Source organism: Macrobrachium nipponense, chromosome 10, assembly GCF_015104395.2.
Source record: "Macrobrachium nipponense isolate FS-2020 chromosome 10, ASM1510439v2, whole genome shotgun sequence".
Taxonomy (NCBI): domain Eukaryota; kingdom Metazoa; phylum Arthropoda; class Malacostraca; order Decapoda; family Palaemonidae; genus Macrobrachium; species Macrobrachium nipponense.
Window position 1 is genome coordinate 53433743 of NC_087204.1, and position 7473 is coordinate 53441215.

A 7473-nucleotide genomic window follows, 5' to 3' on the forward strand; every position below is an offset into this window, starting at 1 on the left:
TGTAGCTTGACAGTGAAAATATATCTAAAAGAATGAGATGGTTTAAGAAAAAGACTTTAAGAGGAATGAAAGGTGACAGATGGTAGGAAGAGGGAGAAATAACACCATGAGGAAAATGACGACTGTTCCGAACGTAGTACACGAGATAATGTGAAAGAGAAATAGCGCTGGCTTGGAAATATCCGCACAGTCAGTCTCTGGGAGAATAGGTACTACGTGGACCTCATCTGGGCTCCTTGTTGACACCAGAAGAGTTGGAGGATCCAGACCTACTTGTCTGAGAACAGCAAGAGAAGGGAGGCTTGAATGAGTGGAAATTTGTGGAAGATAAAGCACAGGAAACCCTCGAAGAGCGGAGTTTCACAGAGGTACCTTGTGCCAGGGGACGCTGGAGGTGGTGGGGGCTTATGAAGTGTCAAAATCTGAGCCTCTGAGAAATCACAAAAGTCTTTGTTGTTTTCTTGATGGGAAAGACATTGAGTCTTACCGTCACCTGCACCAGCAATTTCTAATAAACGCTTTATAGAATGTGAACGACAAACTTCAGAAAATAGCCACATGATTATGGATAAAAAGTCTAAAATATCAGTTTTGCAAATTTAGCAAAATACTTCAGTTACTCTGAACTTTTTGCTGTTGGCAATCTTAAACAAATGGAGAATTAAGTGTCCTTTCATATTAGATCTAAAAACCAGTCTTTATACAATTAGATTCCAGTTCAATATTCAGATGATAAACATAAGCTCTGTCTATTCATTTTGCACATATATAGCCAAGGAGGTTATATAAGAGTGCTGTATGGTCAGTGTATGCCATGGTATTTGAAAAAGAACTAACCCTCATCTCACACATTTTTTCTTAAAATCCCATTAATTTATTATATATATATATATATATATATATAGATTTATATATATATATATATATATTATTATATATATATGTTAAATTATAATCTATATAATATTTATATTATATATTATAATATTATATATATATAATATACTATATATATATTAAGAAACAGATATGATAACACTCTCCCACTGCCGCGCACCCCATCATGTAATAGATGGTTAGATAGACAAGTAAAGTATCTATTGATATCTTTTTTTTCTTTTTTGGCCACGGAGCGGTGTTATAAAGTGAATGAGGTAAGCTTATGAAGGCGTTCAATTCATGCTAACATTTCACCTTTCTTTAGAAAAAAAAAAAACTTTCACTGGTAACCAATTAGCGGGAGTCATCCGTAGCGTAATCGAGGGAACACAATGAGTCATGAGTGACGTAGGCAACTTGAATATCTTTTGGTGAGTGTTACGCGTAAACAGGATGGAATGGCTACGCTTAGGACTTAAGTTGAGCTCGATCTTTGTCAATCCTTCAGTACAGGCTGCAGGACTTCCCGAGGTACACGTGTCTGAAGAAGTCCTTCAGACTTATCTAGGAATGTTAAACTGACGTCTCTAAAAGCCGTTTTCTTCGGTTGTAGGCATTCTTTTTTAATCAGGGGGCTACCCTGACACCACAACTCAAAGGAAACTACAATAAATGCGTAGTAGAGCGCCTCGGACAGTGTAGCAAGAATGCAAGAACAATTGCGGTCTTTCCGGCCTCGTCGAGTCTCGATAGCGGTTAAGATGCAGGAATGGAGCGACTTGACTGACAGACTCTGGAATCACCTGCCACTTCATCTCAGAAGATTCATCGTGTCGATGATCGTCTTCATCATGGGATCCACTGTCAGAGGTTAGATCGAGTGACGTTTCTTTTCTTGTGGCGGGAAAAAAACCTCCATATTCTGCATTGCTGTTATGAGGTTCCGGTGTTGTGATCTGCTCTTGTCGATTTTATTTCCCCCAGTTAGAGTTAGAGCAGAAGGTTTACTCACACACACACACACATACATACTCACACATACATACATGCATACATATATACATACCATACATATATATATATATATATATATATATATATATATATATATATATATATAACACTCATGTATCGTGTCTTTTTTTATCAATAATTTTAATAATTTTCCGAAAAAGCCGATGTTAGAAATACAAATCTTTCCTAGATTTGATTCGCGAATTTAAAAATTAGAGTTTCATACCATCAACACTTGTCGGATCTTTCATGTAGTTAAAGGGAAATAACAATACTATAAATTATGAAGCTCATTTAAGTATTCATTAATTTAAGGGTGTAGACAAATGCAAGAGAGAACTCTTCTTTTTTCATATTTGATATTCTTCATCAATGTCATGGTCAAATGAAAATCTACCTGTAGTCAACATTTCCATATTACTCTGGGCAAGCTTCCATTTTCCAATATGCCCATTGCAAATAGGGACCAGAGTCAAAGGCACCTTTTTCATTTCCCTTAATTACTGTTTATCGGTAATTCTGAATCATTTCTTTTGTTTGAATGGACTTGTATGCAACTTACAATTGATAGCTGAGAAATATTATGGGTACTCTGGAAATCCCGTGAGTAATTCTGCAATGAAAGCACAAGAACCTTCAGAACAACAAAATTACATTTAAAATTCTTGCCAGTACATTTCTCAGTCTCAGTAATCCCTTTGGTTATGTTATATGACTCATTTTCATGTTTTTATATAAAGTGTCAAAATGTTATCCTGTAAATGTTCTATAAATATGTTATAAAGATTAATGCAAAAAAAAAAAAAAAAAAACCTATTCAATGAAATTTGAGTTTCAATTTCTTCTTGTTTTAAGCACACACATGAATCAATTACAAAATACTGCTTTTAAAAGCTTGCGATTACCCCTGCTGCCCGTCATCTTTAGATTGTCTTTGTGATAATGGTTTTCAGTCTGGTGACATCTGTTCTTACAACTTATCTTCTGCGCCTCCATATTGCCCAAGGGCTGTTGTACGCCTCGCTAATCCTTCGCCTTTTTCCAATAGAAGGGTTTTCACGAATCCTATCGCGGTCCTTTAGCTGTGCTACGCGGTTCGATCTTCTGACATTTATAGAATGCATTTGTTCTTGCCACGTAGGGCGTTGAATGTTTTGTTTCCTGCTATCAGTAGTGAGTTTCTATGTGTCCCTTCGGTCACTCTGCCGTTTCTTTGATTAACTTACTAATATTCTGCCTATGAAATTCAGTCTATAATGTTTATTTCAATAACGCAAAGCTAATAAATTATGACTGCTGCTAGGTGTTATTTTTACGTAAATCCCGATTTAGTTGCTAGTTTTACGGAAATCCCGATTTCTCCGTCTCCGCCAGCCCCCCACCCTCCCGTAAGAAAGGTCACACCCACCTCCATATCTATGACCCCGTGCTTTCCTTCTGGTATATTTTCTCTGCTGTTATTACTGCGTGGTATTTTCTTCCTAAGAGTATTATTAAAATGAAATGTGAAATCACATTTGTAATTTTATCGATCTACTAGTGGTTTCCTCTTGAAGGCTCTAACCTTTTCATTCAGTTTTCTTTTTCCCTGCCAACAAAGACATTTCATCCACCGCCGGAAGAGCGTAGCTGAACCATGAAACTAACTTTTAGTTCATTCCCCCCTCGATGTACTTGGGATTACATGTTCCTAAAGCTCTAAAAAAAAATCATCTTCTTTTCACGCTTTCACTCTGCTATCAAAAAAAAAAAAAAAAAAAAAAAAAAAAAAAAAAAAAAAAAGTGTATGTTTAAGTTTTCTTCTTTATTTTAGTAAAAAATCTGGCTTCTTTTACAGGAGCCAATGTACTCTTCTGCAAAATCACATCAGAAATACAAAGATTAATCATGCTAACTTTTATTTGTGGAGGAATATTAGTTTGCTAATATCGTGTGTGTTAACAAGTGAAGGTATGGGATGAATGATGGGTTTATCTAAATCACATGAGGCTCGTTCGTTCAAACAATATCCACGCTCCCCCTCCCTTGATATTATTTATAATTTTTATACTAAACACTTTACTCTAATAGCTACAGAATAACCTCCAATGATTTTATGTTATCATTGCTCAAATATCGCTGTTAAATGTATTCGCCATACATGTATACAAACTTTAGTTTGTTTAGCGGCTAAATTTAACCATAGTTAGCCTAATCAGGCCGTTTTGATATTCTGATTTGGCTATAGCGTATTTAGTAGGTTAGTTTTTCCTTAAAAATGTTATGAAGTACTTTGTGACTTTCTTCTGAACTTCTTTATCTTTGTGTATTCCTAGTGTGTTATTTAAGTTAAAGGTTACTTTTATTGCTGTCAATTTTGCTGTCAATGTATTCCTTTCTTCTGTAAATTTTCTACAATTTAGAATAACATGTTTGATATCTTTAATTGTACTATAATGGCTTGTACATAGAGGCTAATCAATCATTTTACATTTAGGCAAATAAGAGTTTACTCGGACATGTCCGATACTTAGATTTGCCAAGATAGTCTATGCTTTCTATTTTTACAATACGATGTTTCCCCATTCTCCTAAAATGGATTTAAACGTTCCGAGCCACTTACCCGGTTTCGTGATGCTCGTTTTTTTTTTTTTTTTTTTTTTTTGCGCCTTTTTCTCTGTCAAAGCTAAGTTATTATTTATGATACAAATATTTTCCAACCTCGTTTAGCTGTTTCGTCCACGATATAGAAACAACTACTATATCGTGGTTTCGTCAACCAGAACATTCCCTAGGGATTAGCTTGTGACTTGGTACCCAGTGCAGAATCACATGACTTTGGGTATCATTTAGTTGTGAAAGAATTGACTGGATATTATGTACAATTTCTTTAAATCCCTGCACACAATTATTTTCAATCAATTCCTAATCATGGAGTCAGTAAATATTACAACCTTTGTGAATGCTCTTCCTGGTTACTTTCGTCTCAAATTCTTCGGAAGGAAAATTAACCTTTGTGAATACCCTTCCTGGTTACTTTCGTCTCAAATGTTAATCGAACTCTTTTTAATACATGTTCACGATGTTTTTCCGACAAATGACTCTCCTCCGCCAGCAGCATCTTTGGCGTCAGTGACTGACGTCGGTGGAAGAGTTTAGAATGCTTTCTTAAGCAGAGTATGCGAGTCCGGTAACTGCAGAGCTGTCTTTATATTTCTACAACCTTTAACTATTGCTCTTAGTATTTCCACAGTTTTGATGACGCTAAATAACAATTTTTTTCTTCATAACAGGATAGATCACTACTGGTATTGCCCGCAATTTGACGAGGAACTATGTAAATGTATACATACTAAGTATACACACACACACGTTTAATATATATATATATATATATATATATATATATATATATATATATATATATATATATGACCGGTAAAAATGTTTCTGTACCAAACAGAATCCCATCTAAAAAAGAAGCCCATAAAAATGCCAAAATATAGAAAAAAAGTAATATTACTATATTTCAGAGACTGCTGTCTCTCTCTCTTCAGGTAAGTTGAAGAGAGAGACAGCAGTCTCTGAAATATAGTACTTTCTTTCTATTTTTTGGCGTTTTTAGGGGTTCCTTTAATATATATATATATATATATATATATATATATATATATATTAAACACACACACACACATATATATATATATATATATATATATATATATATATATATATATATATATATATATATTAAAATGATTTAGCAATCCTAGATGGGTGATCACATAAAATGGTACCCGCTGTCGGTCTAGTAACGTCATTACTAAAACACCTTCTCTGTTTCACCCTTACTAAGGAGGAAATCTTAACTTATGGTTTACACTGTATTCATGATATGGATGTGAACACTAGGGAACAGATGCCTCAGATGGAATCATTTTAAGAAAAAAAAACAGCAGACTTCTACTTCTGGACGAGACAGACAATCTGTGAAATGTAGATCTCAGTGGTGTTAACAGTAGTTAATACAAGCATAAAGAATCATACTCATCCTTTTAGCATTACAAGACATTGTATCAACATTCTGTCGCTTTCTTCCACAGGAGAATGGTTCTTGTTCTGGATATACTACCGAAAGGCTTTCGACGATCATCCAACGACCGAGGACGCTTCTGTACCAAATGACACTCTCGTCTCTCCTTCGGATTCTGAGAGCCTCTTCAGCCTTGACGATATCTACCTTCAAGGTCTCGGTATCTACTGGCTATGGGCAACCACGGTCTCCTTCGCTATCTACCTTCTCTCCGGGGCATTCTTGCATGTTAGTTTCTCGTATGCGTTTGCACATTCTATACTTAATATGTTTTCGGGTTTTCTTCCATTTTTGTATCGAGTGGTGCCGCATTGCCAAATGGGCATGATTATGAAGTGGCAATTGCAAATTCGCTGAAAAAATTCTTCGATGATAGAGTTATGAGTTACCTTTAGAGAAGCTAACTTTGTTCATAAAAACGATGATGATGTGTCCGTCAGATCAGTCTTTGATGTCAACAAATGTTATATTCATAACCAAGTCCCCAAAAGGCTTTCTCTACCACACTCATCAATGCATAATATATGGATAGATAGATAGATGCCTAACTGTTTGTATTGAACCATTCTGTGGGTTATGTTTACAGGCGTCTCTTATTAAGTGAAAAACTACGTCTATAGCTTAATTTTAAACTTCTGCAATCATTGTCTTCAGTGGCACTTCTACATACGCCAGCGAGACAGAGCCTCAGAGTGGAAGTGTCAACCGACGAAATTTCCCTCCAGCGAAACGATCCGCGAGGAAATCCTGCTGGGGTCCTCTTCGCTTCTGCTGGCCTCGAGCATCACGGGCGTCGTCGCTTGTCACGTCATGAACGGGGGAAAATGCACCATCTATTATAGAGTAGAAGACTACGGCTGGTTCTGGCTCCTCCTTTCGGTGCCCCTTGTTTTCGTTTGGCAGGTGAGAAGGGAAAAGGGCCTGCATGTGTCAGTGCTTGATGATCGAGTGTCAGCAACTTTCTAGCTCGTACCTTTTGCTCAGTATTTTTCTAACTACTTTAATTTTGCGGCGCATTGCGTGCCAGTAATTATCACCATTACTTGGGAATCTTAAGCAGCAATGAGATTATGTGTGTAATGCATTCACCTATTTTGAAAGGACAGCGCAATAACAAAAATACAAATATAACACAATAGAAACTAAGCGAGTCAAACAAATACTGTACACATCACAATACGTGAAAACTGGGTGCTTAGAGAATACCAGGGAACATCCACTTGTAATTAGGGCTTGAAAAATAGTATTTCATTATTTTATTTCCCTTAGTTATTTTCGTAGTTAGATAGTTTATGTTTAGCAGCTCCGTAAACACTGGCATAAATGATTTTTCTTAAGCATTTTTCTTCACACAGGCACACGCACACGCATATATAATACACACACACACACACACACACACACATATATATATATATATATATATAGATATATATATATATATATATATATATATATATATATATATATATATATATCTATGCTTTAAAAAATCACAGTAGATACAC

General features: G+C 35.6%; 1 long non-coding RNA gene across 1 annotated transcript in view; it reads left to right on the forward strand.

The window, feature by feature from the left end:
- Positions 1-1371: 1371 nt before the first annotated feature.
- The window catches only part of LOC135223621 (uncharacterized), a 144553-nt gene continuing 138451 nt past the window's right edge, over positions 1372-7473 (forward strand). Inside the window, exons 1-3 of the long non-coding RNA XR_010316544.1 lie at positions 1372-1749; positions 5976-6193; positions 6620-6868. This is a non-coding gene — a long non-coding RNA (uncharacterized LOC135223621). The remainder of the gene's footprint in view (positions 1750-5975; positions 6194-6619; positions 6869-7473) is intronic.